Raw genomic sequence first — 14917 nt, forward strand, 5'->3', positions numbered from 1 at the left:
TAACAAAGAGTTGTAGTCTGTTTTGGAATGGGTGGCTAGTAATAAACTGGTCCTGAACATCTCTAATACTAAGAGCATTGTGTTTGGTACAAATCATTCCTTAAGTTCTAGACCTCAGTTGAATCTGGAATTTAATGGTGTGGCTGTTGAACAAGTTGAGGAGACTAAATTACTTGGCGTTACTTTAGATTGTAAATTGCCATGGTCAAAAAATATAGATTCAATCGCTGTAAAGATATGGAGAGGTCTTGCCATAATAAAGAGATGCTCTGCTTTTTTGACATCACATTCGAAAAAGCAAGTTCTGCAGGCTCTAGTTTTGTCTAATCTTGATTATTGTCCAGTCATGTGGTCCAGTGCTGCAAGGAAATACCTAGTTAAGCTGCAGCTGGCCCAGAACGGAGTGGCACATTTGCTCTTAATTGTAATCAAATGGCTGATATAAACACAATGCATGCCAGTCTCTCTTGGCTAAGAGATGAGGAGAAACTGACTGCATCACTTCTTTTTTTATAAGAAACATTCATGTTTTGAAAATCCTAAATTGTTTGCATAGTCAACTTACATACAGCTTATACACACACACTTATCCCACCAGACATGCCACCAGGGGTCTTTTCACAGTCCCCAAATCCAGAACATATTCAAGAAAGCGTATAGTATTGTATAGAGCCCTAATTGCATGGAACTTCTTTCCATCTCATATTGCTCATATAAACAGCAAACCTGGTTTCAAAAAACAGGTAAAGCAACACATCACGGCACAATGCCTCTCCGCTAATTGACCTAGATAGTTTTCTGTGTATACATTGATGTGTAGGCTACGTGTGCCTTTTTAAAAGAGTATGTAGTTCTGTCTTTGAGCTGTTCTTGTCTATTGATGTTCTGTATTATGTCATTCTGTATTATGTTTCATGTTTTCTGGGGACCCCGGGAAGAGTAGCTGCTGCTTTTGCAACAGCTAATGGGGATCCTAATAAAATAACAAATAACAATAACAATACCTCAAATCACTCTCATCCACTGTGTTGCTAGTCCAAGTGGCACAACATCAAAGCACTTGAATTACTGTTCTATTTTTCACACTTTCTCTACTAATATCTTAGTTGCCATATTTGATAATTAGGGCTTTTTTTTTTTTAAACACAGTGGTCGATCTACATTTTGTAAATACTGAACTACTGTGTTTCATCTGCATAAACGCCTACTTCGGTACTTCCGTGTCTTTCCATCTTATCTCACCATGTTAGCTAAAATATGGTTATTATTAGCACTGTCGTTGTATTTGCTAAGATGACTTCTTGTTTTTCATTTATTGTCCCATGCTGTTGTCATAAAAAATGTCAGAGAGAGAGAGAGAGAGGGGGAGAGAGACCAATCTAGTCAACAAATTCAGAACACTTGTTTTATGAGAACTCAAGTGGTCTTAAAATATTATCCACTGTTAAGACAATTAGATCCGGAAGGGTGAAGTTAAGATCAGAATGAATGGTGGATTGGTCGCTGTGGGTTAAAGAAAGAGGAGCACTTCAAGAAAGAGGAAATTAGGAATATACTGTATGTATAATTATTTAACTACAGGTACCATAGATGTGAGCGAAAATAACTGTAAGTAACAGTAGAAGTATTGTTGTCCGTTAGTTTACTCCAATCAGGGTACGGATGGTAGGGCAGGAAAGAAAAGAAAAGAAGAAGAAAAAAGATTAGATCCTTCATACATTATCTATGATCAGATAATGGTTGGCACCTTAACCCTGAGAATCTGCAGTACACAGATGTTAAACAGGTCTGTGTCCTAAATGGCACCCTATTTCCTAGTGCTTTTCCTATGTAGGAAATAGGGTGCCATTAAGGATGCGGCTTAGTCATATTATTATAATGCATAGCTAGGTGAGTCATCATCATGGTGGATGTGTTGTGAGTAAGATCCTCTGGTCTGGTGTCTTGTCAACCCCGCTATGTCAGACAAACACGCATACACATTCTTAAGGGAGGAGCACAGCACAGCACTCTCCATGCATAATTGAAGTAACAGGAGACAGGTCAGGGCTAGCATGCTATGAAAACTCAACATTAAACGTGGAGAAAATCTCCTCCCAGCTACAATGTTATTCATCATGACAGACTGACCATCTGTGTGTGGAGCGGTAGTGTATTGCTAGTCCATTTCTTTGTTACTGCAGGGTGAATAGTAATCGTTACATAGCCAATGCGTATGAATTGGGGACAGAATACAGATTGTTTCAGAAAAGAATATCTCACAATGAGACGGAAAACTATTTTGTAAGGCATAAAGAGGCTGAGAAAACATTTAAAAAATGAAATGCCTCTAAAAGAGATGAGTCACAAATTGCATTCTTTGATTGTGTTCAATATAAATTCTTTCACTTTGGAGGCTATTACAGCGTTTTATCCATGCTACCCATTTTATTAAAAATAGAAAACTATTTAATAGAACACCCAACCACTGAACCCTCAGCGGTAGAAAAATCTGATAAAGATAAAGATAAAGAAAGACTGTCTTATCTCTCTGTGAGATGGAATGGAATGGGTAACTAAAGTGTTTCCTATATAGTGCACTACATTTGACCAGGTCCCTGGTCAAAACAAGGGCACTATTTACAATAATAATATTAATAACAATCTTTTTGAGGCTGCTTATATTTGTCCTGCTACACACAACCCACTTGGCACACACTGGTTGAATCAATGTTGTTTCCACATCATTTCAAGGAAATGACGTTGAACCAACGTGGAATAGACGTTGAATTGACATCTGTGTCCAGTGGGAGGTATGTAATGGAAATATGTTTCTTGCATATCCCAACTCCCCCTGAGACACCGCAGGGATTGGGGTCATGGCCAGGGTCACCATTGTACTGTGCCCCTGAAGCAATTTGGATTTAGTGCCTTGCGTGTGCCATTCGGGACTGTCCCATGGATGGTACTGTAGTATCCATCTACAGTCCAATGGCTTAGCAGTCAGTCAGTTGTTCACAGTTGTGCTCTTATTATAAGAGCTAACCTGATCATTGGTAAAACATTTATGACAACTTTCTTGCATGCTCTGTGTTAAAAAACAAATATTTATTGCATGAAGTTACTTCATAATATCTACAGATTTAAGTAGTCTCTTCCTCAAAAAATTCTAAAAGCTTCAGACAGTGGTACTCCCAATCCATGTGAAAAGATTAAATTGGATCACAGACATTGAGGAATAGTGATTGAGTTTGCTCCCTGACATTACATTCACGTTGATTCCATATCGTTCCAACATGAGAGGAAACGCCTGAATCTGAATGATAACCGTTAGGTCTCTAAGTTCTATACGTCTTTTGTAGTTAAATAAAGTTGTGCACTTTTTCAATTAATCACGATAAGAGGAGTGTTATCATATTTTCTTGTCAGTTTGATGTAAATGTGCAGAAAGGATATTTGTCAGTGCTTATACTATAAATCCTGATTGTTTCAACAGTGCAAATCTTTAGGCTCAGCTCATTATATAATCTAGGAGTTCCCCCTGAAATCTTCCCTTGATTGGTAGTCCATTCCCTGCATGCTATTATTACTGCTACCCAGACATGAATAAAAGACATTTACACATTTGCTGCCATCTTCAGATTTTGAAATGTTCTTGACAGACGTCAATGTACCACAAATAAACCCCTAGTAGAGTGCTTGTGTAAGAAGTGGTCCAGAACCATGCTTGCCTGATGACTAACCTTGCCTGAGATTTGAGGACTCGCATTAGCTCCTGTGAGCTAATGCCTAGGCCTCAGCTCAGCGGACTAACTCAGTGTTGATGCTTGGAGGACTTGCCGCTTACCAGTTAATTCGCATGTAAATGTTAAGGTTAGTCAGTGCAGATAGACATGGCCCCAAGCCACCTGTCCCTCCCTCTTCAATCTGACTCATCCTCTGCCATTGGGCCACTTTGTAATTTGGCCTCAGATAAGGGCAACATTTTAATGGCTTTAAAAAAGCAATGATCTCCACTTCTCATCTCTGATCTTCACTTGGAAAACATGATTTATTGTCCTCTTTTGTTATTTTCAATATCCTCCATCATGTCTTATTTTTCTATGATCTGTTTGCCAATGGGTATGTATAAGCCTTTCCACAAAAGTTGCATTTTAGTGGATCTATTTACCAAAACTAACATTTAGTCTTTTAGGGGAGAAAAACCACACCACCAGACATAACATAAATAAAGGCACAGCCTCCAATCAAATGGAATGCACTGTGGTTTCAAGCTTAGTCCTTACAACAGAAGTCTCCAATGTGTTTCCTGAGCTTGTAATTATTTTTATGGCAAACTTTCAATTAATCATAACTAGGGGAGCAACTGTTATAAACACAGAGATTATGATTACACAAAAAGAGAGAGAGAGAGAGAGAGAAAGAGAGAAAGAGCGAGAGAGCGAGAGTGAGAGATGCTTTGAGGTAATTATACATCTCTCAGAGAGCTAAGGCTTCGTTCTCTTTGTAATTGCGTCTGCTGACTGGCAGGCCCATCAAGAGAAATTCCTCCAGGCAAACCAGCACTTAGCAAAGCTATAAAGTTGCAGTGCAAAACTGAGGATCCTAACTAATGTAACCTCACACCAAACACCAGTCTGGTACTTTGTCAAATAAAAGCAGACTTCCATTTCACCTGAAATCACCATGTGAGGCAATGACAAATAGGCTACATGGAAAAGGGCTGAAAGCAAAATATGTGTAAAGATATGCAGCTTTGTAAACCTCAATAATCAATCATGGAATATATCATGGAATGGTGAAAGGGGTTGAAATTAATAGTTGATGGACCAATGAAACTGGAAAAAGAGGATATTCAACAAGACATGCACACTGGAGAACAGCATGTTATTTTCACAACCTACAGTACACTCTCATTCTGCTCACTCCCTCTCCCCTCTGGAAAGTATGAACTGTTCCGGTAAATTTGCCAGTTTGGAAGTGTTTGGATGATATTAACCAGTGCACTGGCAGAGCTAGTTTCCTGTTACTAAATTGTACCGACTGCACCCAAGAGTGTTGGGACTATGTCAGCTGAGCTCAGTATAATATGGGTCATTATGGGGCACCTTGCAACAAAAACTCATAATGCTAGGGGCTAGATGTTGTAGCGGTTGCCATTTGAAGGTAATTTCCGACTGAGCCGACATATGCAGCTTTTACCGTGAATGCAGTCTCCGCAAACACAGGAATATTGCCTTTAAATGTCAGTCACGCTTTAACTCAGATCTTTCGCACAACGGATTGAATCTAGGCCTAGGTCATGATAAGTATTACTGAACTAGGGTTAGGGATAGGGTTGGTGTTAGAGCTGTGCATAGTGTTAGGGTTGAGGCTTCATGTCCACATCCCGGTTCAACCCTAACCAAAGCCTCAACCACAACCCTAACCCTAGCTTCATGTCCACATCTCAGTTCAACCCTAAACCTATCCTCAACCCTAACCCTAGTTTCATGTCCACATCCCAGTTCAACCCTAAATCTACAGTGAGGGAAAAAAGTATTTGATCCCCTACTGATTTTGTACGTTTGCCCACTGACAAAGAAATGATCAGTCTATAATTGTAATGGTAGATTTATTTGAACAGTGAGAGACAGAATAACAACAAAGAAATCCAGAAAAACGCATATCAAAAATGTTATTTGCATTTTAATGAGGGAAATAAGTGTTTGGCCCCTCTGCAAAACATGACTTAGTACTTGGTGGCAAAAGCCTTGTTGGCAATCACAGAGGTCAGACGTTTCTTGTAGTTGGCCACCAGGTTTGCACACATCTCAGGAGGGATTTTGTCCCACTCCTCTTTGCAGATCTTCTCCAAGTCATTAAGGTTTCAAGGCTGACGTTTGGCAACTCGAACATTCAGCTCCCTCCACAGATTTTCTATGGGATTAAGGTCTGGAGACTGGCTAGGCCACTCCAGGACCTTAATGTGCTTCTTCTTGAGCCACTAATTTGTTGCCTTGTCCGTGTGTTTTGGGTCATTGTCATGCTGTAATACCCATCCACGACCCATTTTCAATGCCCTGGCTGAGGGAAGGAGGTTCTCACCCAAGATTTGACGGTACATTGGCCCGTCCATCGTCCCTTTGATGCGGTGAAGTTGTCCTGTCCCCTTAGCAGAAAAGCACCCCCAAAGCATAATGTTTCCACCTCCATATTTGACGGTGGGGATGGTATTCTTGGGGTCATAGGCAGCATTCCTCCTCCTCCAAACACTGCGAGTTGAGTTGATGCCAAAGAGCTCCATTTTGGTCTCATCTGACCACAACACTTTCACCCAGTTGTCCTCTGAATCATTCGGATGTTCATTGGCAAACTTCAGACGGGCATGTATATGTGCTTTCTTGAGCAGGGGGACCTTGCGGGCGCTGCAGGATTTCAGTCATTCACGGCGTAGTGTGTTACCAATTGTTTTCTTGGTGACTATAGTCCCAGCTGCCTTGAGATCATTGACAAGATCCTCCCGTGTAATTCTAGGCTGATTCCTCACCATTTTCATGATCATTGCAACTCCACGAGGTGAGATCTTGCATGGAGCCCCAGGCCGAGGGAGATTGACAGTTCTTTTGTGTTTCTTCCATTTGCGAATAATCACAACAACTGCGGTCACCTTCTCACCAAGCTGCTTGGCGATGGTCTTGTAGCCCATTCCAGCCTTGTGTAGGTCTACAATCTTGTCCCTGACATCCTTGGAGAGCTCTTTGGTCTTGGCCATGGTGGAGAGTTTGGAATCTGATTGATTGATTGCTTCTGTGGACAGGTGTCTTTTATATAGGTAACAAGCTGAGATTAGGAGCACTCCCTTTAAGAGTGTGCTCCTAATCTCAGCTCGTTACCTGTATAAAAGACACCTGGGAGCCTGAAATCTTTCTGATTGAGAGGGGGTCAAATACTTATTTCCCTCATTAAAATGCAAATCAATTTATAACATCTTTAACATGCGTTTATCTGGATATTTTTGTTGTTATTCTGTCTCTCACTGTTCAAATAAACCTACCATTAAAATTATAGACTGATCATTTCTTTGTCAGTGGGCAAACGTACAAAATCAGCAGGGGATCAAATACTTTTTTCCCTCACTGTATCCTCAACCCTAACCCTAGCTTCATGTCCAGATCCCAGTTTAACCCTTAACCTATCCTCAACCCTAAGCCTAGCTTCATGTCCACATCCCAGTTCAACCCTAAACCTATCCTCAACCCTAACCCTAATCCTAGCTTCATGTCCACATCCCAGTTCATCCCTAAACTTATCCTCAACCCTAACCCTAATCCTAGCTTCATGTCCACATCCCAGTTCAACCCTAAAACTATCCTCAACCCCAACCTTAACCCTAGCTTCATGTCCACATCCCAGTTCAACCCTAAACCTATCCTAAACCCTAACCCTAGCTCCATGTCCACATCCCAGTTCAAACCTAAACCTATCCTAAACCCTAACCCTAGCTTCATGTCCACATCCCAGTTCAACCCTAAACCGATCCTCAACCCTAACCCTAATCCTAGCTTCATGTCCACATCCCAGTTCAACCCTAAACCGATCCTCAACCACAACCCTAACCCTTGCTTCATGTCCACATCCCAGTTCAACACTAACTCTAGTCTCAACCCCAACCCTAACACTAGCCTCAACTATAACCCTAACCCCAACCCTTAAGCGTTAAGCCTAACCCAAGCCTTAACACCATCCTTGTGTGAATACAGTGTAACAATGAGTAAATACAATACAATACTTGTTTCACTGTATTTATACAAATAATTACACACTAATAACACAGTAATAACAACAATGCAATGTAACGCGTGACCAACAATTAACATTTTAAACCCATTTTTGTAGCACTTGCAAACTCATCACTCTTTGCCCTTTGGAATCCATTTTGTGATCTTCTACCTGTTTGTGGAATACTATTTTCTGGCTCTTGGTTTTTTCCAATGGTCTTTGCTTTGTCCCTCACTTAAAGATTTTTTTTACGGACTACACTCTCTTTTGGCATTGGGGGATTTAGTAATGGTACACCACCACGTCTTATTGATGATGATGTCTTTGGGCTTGTTCCCTCGGCATGGAGGTAAGGATGGAGGGATGAGGAAAAGGTCATGATGGAACAGAGGGAAAGGAAGGAAAGGAAAGGAATGGAAAGGGAAAGCAAAAGGAAAGCAAATGAAAGGAAAGAACAGCAAGAAAAGGGAAAGGAAAAACCTCATTCCCTTTCTATTATTCCAGGTACAGTGCCTTCAAAAAGTTCACTGGCCACAATGTCAATGTGGAATAATGTTTTAAGAAATGTTTGCAAATTCATAAAAAATTAAAAGCTGAAATGTCTTGTGTCAGTAACTATTCAACCCCTTTCATCATGACAAGCGTAAATAAATTCAGGAATAAAAATGTGCTTAACAAGTCACATAATAAGTTGCATGGACTCACTCTGTGAGCAATAATAGTGTTTAACATGATTTTTGAAAGACTACCTCATCTCTTTACCCTACACATACAGATAATCTGTAAGGTCCCTCAGTCGAGCAGTGGATTTCAAACACAGATGCAACCACAAAAAAACAGGGAGGTTTTCCAGTGATTCACAAAGAAGGGCACCTATTGGTAAAAATAAAAAAAGCAGACACTGAATATCCCTTTGAGCATGGTGAAGTTATTAATTAGACTTTGGATGGTGTATCAATACACCCAGTCACTACAAAGAGACATGCTTCCTTCCTAACTCAGTTGCCGGAGAGGAAGGAAGCCGCTCAGGGTTTCACCATGAGACCAATGGTGACTTTAAAACAGTTACAGTTTAATGGCTGTGATAGAGAGAACTGAGGATGGATCAACAACATTGTAGATACTCCACAATACTAACCTAAATGACAGAGTGAAAAGAAGGATGCTTGTAGAGAATAAAAAATATTTCAAAACATGCATCCTGTTTGTGGCAAAGAAATAAACTTAATGTCCTGAATACAAAGTGTTATGTTTGGGGTAAATCCAACACAACAAATCACTGAGAACCTCCCTTCATATTTTCATGCACGGTGGTGACTGCATAATGTTATGGGTATGCTTGTCATTGGCAAGGACTAGGGAGTTTTTTTTAGGATAAAAATTAATGGAATAGAGCTGAGCACAGGCAAAATCCTATAGGAAACCCTGATTCAGTCTGCTTTCCACCAGGCACTGGGAGACAAACTCACATTTTAACAGGACAATAACCTAGTTGCTTACCAAGACAACATTGAATGTTCCCGAGTGGCCTAGTTACAGTTTTGACTTAAATCGTCTTGAAATCTATGGCAAGACTTGGAAATGGCTGTCTAGCAATGATCAACAACCAACTTGACAGAGCTTGAAGAATTTTAAAATATTAATGTGCAACTATTGTACAATAAAGGTGTGCAAAGATCTTAGAGACTTACCCAGAAAGACTCACAGCTGTAATCGCTGCCAAAGGTGATTCTAACATGTATTGACTCAGGGTGTGAATACTCATGTGAATTAGATATTGCTGTATTTAATTTCCAGTACATTTTCAAAAATTTCGAAAACATGTTTTTACTTTGTCATTATGGAGCATTGTGTGTAGATGGGTGAGAAAAACAATACATTTAATCAATTTTGAATTCAGGCTGTAACACAACAAAATGTGGAATATGTCAAGGGATATGAATACTTTGTGAGGAAATGTACCCAAGGCTCTCTCAAGTAGGAAGTTGTCTGTGATAATAATGAGAGAATCTTTACGGCTCCTCTCTCAGGTATGTTGCTGTAGTGATGAAAGGTGCATTGCCATAACATCATTTACAGCACCTTCTTCAGGCTGGTCTCAGGTGTTCTGCTAATGAACATGTCAGCGTGAACGTTTTTGAAACTTCTCAGGTGTGCTGTGGGAAAATATCAGGTGTGGAAATGAAAACCAACTCAAGCTTTCAATATCAAGGGCTGAATATGGTTTGCACATAAACCAAACCAGGCCACAAAGTGTTTTGTTAGCAGCATATTTTGTCAACATAACCTTGAGTTTACTATGAGGATATTATTGTGATATCACAGAGGAAACGTATTGTATACTACAGCACTACATTATGTTGTGTGCTAAATCCCCAAAGTCACCTTAACCCTTTACTAAGCAGTTCAAAGATAAAACACAGAGAGATGGAAAAGCTGCATTATTTTGAGTTCAAAGTAGCCTTGAGTAGCTTTCCCCTTTCGTGTATAGTCAATGAGACATAACCCTGACTTCAAAAGCCGGCAGATTAACCTTGTTTCAGCGTTGGGGCATTTCTGCAAATATAAAAAGAAAACTACTGGTGAGTCACTGTTCTCTTTTGGAGGAAAACGAGCCACTGATTTAAGACGGCAACACAATCTGAATACAAATAAGAAAGACTCATCCACTCCCTCTGCAGTCGGACACACAGGCCTACACGAGCAATTCAGTAGCTGCTACCTGCCAACTTCTGACTTCCCTAAATAACATATTTTGCACTTTGAGTGGCTTGGCTTGAGTGATGCTCACTGGTGGGACCTTGAGCAAACAAAAAGTAATACATTTCTACATCCTTTGTGACCAGCTGATTAGAGACAATGCGGCCGACGCCCTTATATTTAGACTGACACCAAGTCTGCATGGATAAATGGCTTTCCAGAAGGTTTATCACCACGGCGGCTACCATCACATCAGGCTCGCTTGTTGCTTCGCGTCATGGAGAGGGAGTAGAAGAGAAGAGTCATAAGCTTTTCATGATGAGCATCTTCCCACAAATCATATAGTCACACTAGATGTTATGTCCCTCCAGCTTGCCTTTACACTAAGTAAGGTGAAAAACCTCTAGCGCTGAAGGTTAAAGAATGGATTGGAGGATGGGGTCCACTTAAGCCTCAGCCCCTGGCTCCTTCTGTTCTGCTTCTTCATAGCCACTGTGAGAGTTATTCTCATTCTTCCTCCATCAGCCACTCACTCCCAAATGGCACCCTATCTCCTACATACAGTGAGGGAAAAAAGTATTTGGTCCCCTGCTGATTTTGTACGTTTGCCCACTGACAAAGAAATGATCAGTCTATAATTTTAATGGTAGGTTTATTTGAACAGTGAGAGACAGAATAACAACAAAAAAATCCAGAAAAACGCATGTAAAAATGTTATAAAATGATTTGCATTTTAATGAGGGAAATAAGTATTTCACCCCTCTGCAAAACATGACATAGTACTTGGTGGCAAAAGCCTTGTTGGCAATCACAGAGGTCAGACGTCTCTTGTAGTTGGTCACCAGGTTTGCACACATCTCAGGAGGGATTTTGTCCCACTCCTCTTTGCAGATCTTCTCCAAGTCATTAAGGTTTCGAGGCTGACGTTTGGTAACTCGAACCTTCAGCTACCTCCACATATTTTCTATGGGATTAAGGTCTGGAGACTGGCTAGGCCACTCCAGGACCTTAATGTGCTTCTTCTTGAGCCACTCCTTTGTTGCCTTGGCCGTGTGTTTTGGGTCATTGTCATGCTGGAATACCCATCCACGACCCATTTTCAATGCCCTGGCTGAGGGAAGGAGGTTCTCACCCAAGATTTGACGGTACATAGCCCCGTCCATCGTCCCTTTGATGCGGTGAAGTTGTCCTGTCCCCTTAGCAGAAAAACATCCCCAAAGCATAATGTTTCCACCTCCATGTTTGACGGTGGGGATGGTGTTCTTGGGGTCATAGGCAGCATTCCTCCTCCTCCAAACATGGCGAGTTGAGTTGATGCCAAAGAGCTCAATTTTGGTCTCATCTGACCACAACACTTTCACCCAGTTGTCCTCTGAATCATTCAGATGTTCATTGGCAAACTTCAGACGGGCATGTATATGTGCTTTCTTGAGCAGGGGGATCTTGCGGGCGCTGCTGGATTTCAGTCTTTCACGGCGTAGTGTGTTACCAATTGTTTTCTTGGTGACTATGGTCCCAGCTGCCTTGAGATCATTGACAAGATCCTCCCGTGTAGTTCTGGGCTGATTCCTCACCGTTCTCATAATCATTGCAACTCCACAAGGTGAGATCTTGCATGGAGCCCCAGGCCGAGGGAGATTGACAGTTCTTGTGTGTTTCTTCCATTTGCGAATAATCACACCAACTGTTGTCATCTTCTCACCAAGCTGCTTGGCGATGGTCTTGTAGCCCATTCCAGCCTTGTGTAGGTCTACAATATTGTCCCTGACATCCTTGGAGAGCTCTTTGGTCTTGGCCATGGTGGAGAGTTTGGAATCTGATTGATTGATTGCTTCTGTGGACAGGTGTCTTTTATACAGGTAACAAACTGAGATTAGGAGCACTCCCTTTAAGAGTGTGCTCCTAATCTCAGCTCGTTACCTGTATAAAAGACACCTGGGAGCCAGAAATCTTTCTGATTGAGAGGTGTTCAAATACTTATTTCCCTCATTAAAATGCAAATCAATTTATAACATTTTTGACATGCGTTTTTCTGGATATTTTTGTTGTTATTCTGTCTCTCACTGTTCAAATAAACCTACCATTAAAATTATAGACTGATCATTTCTTTGTCAGTGGGCAAACGTACAAAATCAGCAGGGGATCAAATACTTTTTTCCCTCACTGTAGTGCACTACTATTGAGCAGAGCCCTATGGTCAAAAGTAGTTCACTTTATATAGAAAGGGGTGTTATTTGGGACGCACACTCACTCTGCTGTGCTCTGCCACCCGGCTCCCCCTGCCACTTCTCCACTCTGGGAGCAGGCCACTGTCACTTACACCCGTATGCCGGCGCTGCCCGTCTGGGCTTGTCAGAGCGCATCTCATCTCCCAAGCTAAGCTGGCAGACAAAAGCCCAGTGGACGAGAGGGAAGGATGGGAGGGAAGAGAATTAGGAATGCCGGGAGGCGACTTGTCTTCCAAGGGAAATGCAGGTAGTCTACTTTTTATAGGACAACGTATGATGATGAGACCAAGAGTGCGTCCATTCACTTTGTCTCAGATGTTTGTTATAATTACATTTTGATGCAGTACAGTTTGTTCTGGAGGGCATGTGTAATTAAATAACCTGTATGTATGGCCTAAAATATCTTTAGAGCCCCAAAAAATGAACCAAGGTAATGCCCTTATTTAGAACCTAAAAATAAGCAGGTAAATACTGCTTTGAGTTTCACTCAGTCTCGGAATATCAGTTATAGAAGTTTAGGTCGCTCTTCTTTTTCGTCTGTGCAATTTCCTTCTCAATCAAACATGATATTGATGACATATGTAATATGAATGTAATTGCTTAGAACGCTTATTCTCATGAGATGTTTGTCAGAGATATGAAAAAGGGCAATATACAGTACCAGTCAAAAGTTTGGACACACTTACTCATTTAAGGGTTATTCTTTACTTTACTGTTTTCTACACTGTAGAATAATAGTGAAGACATCAAAACTATGAAATAACACATATGGAATCGTGTAGTAACCAAAAAAGTGTTTAACAAATTAAAATATACTGCTCAAAAATTAAAGGGAACACTTAAACAACACATCCTAGATCTGAATGAAAGAAATAATCTTATTAAATACGTTTTTCTTTACATAGTTGAATGTGCTGACAACAAAATCAAACAAAAATAATCAATGGAAATCCAATTTATCAACCCATGGAGGTCTGGATTTGGAGTCACACTCAAAATTAAAGTGGAAAACTACACTACAGGCTGATCCAACTTTGATGTAATGTCCTTAAAACAAGTCAAAATAAGGCTCAGTAGTGTGTGTGGCCTCCACGTGCCTGTATGACCTCCCTACAACGCCTGGGCATGCTCCTGATGAGGTGGCGGATGGTCTCCTGAGGGATCTCCTCCCAGACCTGGACTAAAACATCCGCCAACTCCTGGACAGTCTGTGGTGCAACGTGGCGTTGGTGGATGGAGCGAGACGTGATGTCCCAGATGTGCTCAATTGGATTCAGGTCTGGGGAACGGGCGGGCCAGTCCATAGCATCAATGCCTTCCTCTTGCAGGAACTGCTGACACACTCCAGCCACATGAGGTCTAGCATTGTCTTGCATTAGGAGGAACCCAGGGCCAACCGCACCAGCATATGGTCTCACAAGGGGTCTGAGGATCTCATCTCGGTACCTAATGGCAGTTAGGCTACCTCTGGCGAGCACATGGAGGGCTGTGCGGCCCCCCAAAGAAATGCCACCCCACACCATGACTGACCCACCGCCAAACCGGTCATGATGGAGGATGTTGCAGGCAGCAGAACGTTCTCCACGGCGTCTCCAGACTCTGTCACGTCTGTCACGTGCTCAGTGTGAACCTGCGTTCATCTGTGAAGAGCACAGGGCGCCAGTGGCGAATTTGCCAATATTGGTATTCTCTGGCAAATGCCAAACGTCCTGCACGGTGTTGGGCTGTAAGCACAACCCCCACCTGTGGATGTCGGGCCCTCATACCACCCTCATGGAGTCTGTTTCTGACCGTTTGAGCAGACACATGCACATTTGTGGCCTGCTGGAGGTCATTTTGCAGGGCTCTGGCAGTGCTCCTCCTGCTCCTCCTTGCACAAAGGCGGAGGTAGCGGTCCTGCTGCTGGGTTGTTGCCCTCCTACGGCCTCCTCCACGTCTCCTGATGTACTGGCCTGTCTCCTGGTAGCGCCTCCATGCTCTGGACACTACGCTGACAGACACAGCAAACCTTCTTGCCACAGCTCGCATTGATGTGCAATCCTGGATGAGCTGCACTACCTGAGCCACTTGTGTGGGTTGTAGAGCATTCAAAAGTGACCAAAACATCAGCCAGGAAGCATAGGAACTGAGAAGTGGTCTGTGGTCCCCACCTGCAGAACCACTCCTTTATTGGGGGTGTCTTGCTAATTGCCTATAATTTCCACCTGTTGTCTATTCCATTTGCACAACAGCATGTGAAATTTATTGTC

This window comes from Salmo salar, chromosome ssa02, assembly GCF_905237065.1.
Source record: "Salmo salar chromosome ssa02, Ssal_v3.1, whole genome shotgun sequence".
NCBI lineage: Eukaryota > Metazoa > Chordata > Actinopteri > Salmoniformes > Salmonidae > Salmo > Salmo salar.